Source organism: Myotis davidii, unplaced genomic scaffold (assembly GCF_000327345.1).
Source record: "Myotis davidii unplaced genomic scaffold, ASM32734v1 scaffold983, whole genome shotgun sequence".
In the NCBI taxonomy this organism is placed as follows: Eukaryota; Metazoa; Chordata; class Mammalia; order Chiroptera; family Vespertilionidae; genus Myotis; species Myotis davidii.
In genome coordinates, this window is record NW_006293914.1 from 155323 (window position 1) to 156575 (window position 1253).

The 1253-nt window shown below is 36.9% G+C and overlaps 1 pseudogene; it reads left to right on the top strand.

Moving 5' to 3' along the window:
• The first annotated feature begins 256 nt into the window (after positions 1-256).
• LOC107183757 lies at positions 257-776 on the top strand (annotated as a pseudogene).
• The last annotated feature ends 477 nt before the right edge of the window (positions 777-1253 follow it).

Genomic DNA, 1253 nt, shown 5'->3' on the forward strand with positions numbered 1-1253 from the left:
AGGCTGAAGATAAATTTGTTAAAGGAAACATTTTACAGTTGCTAACCCTGAAGACTAAGGGGGCACAAATCTAGGATGGTAAAATTGTGAAGAGTCTCATGGGCAAATATCAAATTCTAAAAAACTAAATTTACAGAACACCCCTTGAAGTTTGAAAGTGGTCTTTTTAGCCAAATATAAATTCTGGCTTTGAAAAGCTTTTGGCTTGGAGGAGGCTTAGGTGCAATTTCTTTGGTTGTCTCTATTCTGGGTTCATCCAATACCTGCTGCCTCCACCATGCTGCTGAAGTTTGACCCCAATGAAATCAAAGTCATATACCTTAGCTGCTACAGTGAGGAAGTTGGTGCCACATATGCCCTGATCCCCAAGATCAGCCCCCTGTGTCTGTCTCCAAAATAAATGTTGGTGTTTACATGGCCAAAGCAATTGTTGATTGGAAGAATCTGGGGATTACAGTGAAACTGACCATTTAGAACAAACAGGCCCATATTGAGGCAGTACCTTCTGCCTCTGTCCTGATCATCAAAGCCCTCAAAGAACCGCCAAGAGGCAGAAAGAAGAAAAACCACATTAAGCACAGTGGAAATATCACTTTTGATGAGATTATTAACATTTTCTGACAGATGTGGTACTGATGTTTAATTATATAACTCTCTGTAACCATATGGAGATCAGGGGGACTACCCAGTTTGTGGGTTGCAAGGTTGATGGCTGCCACCCTCATGATGTCATAGATGACGTCAACAGTGTTGCAGTGGAATGCCCTGCTAGTTAAGAACTACAAAGGAAAATGTTTCAAGTAAAGATCAACCAAAAAAAAGTTCTGTTATTCACTAAACTGCATTCCCTAAAATGGTAGACAAAAGATTAAAACATATTTAATAATATTTTTCTGAATGAATGAATAAATGAATGATTGTTGGCTTATGATGGATTGCCATGGAAAGTTAAATCTGATGTCATGAAAGGCAGCTGTCTATAAGGTTTACCCATACCCATGGTTGCAGTATTCCAAATCCATTTTAGTAACCTATCTGCATCGCATTGTCACTTGCCTATTTTAAACATTGACATTAATGCTGAAAAATATATTTTAAATAGTGAGTCATGGAATAAATTGGTTTTCCAAGGTAGCACTAGTGATAGCTTCCAAATCCCAAACTATCTTTAGTTAAGACATCAAATTAAATGAAATAAATCAAAAGTAAGAATGTATCTAGCAAATTTGGATTATTACTAATAAATACATATT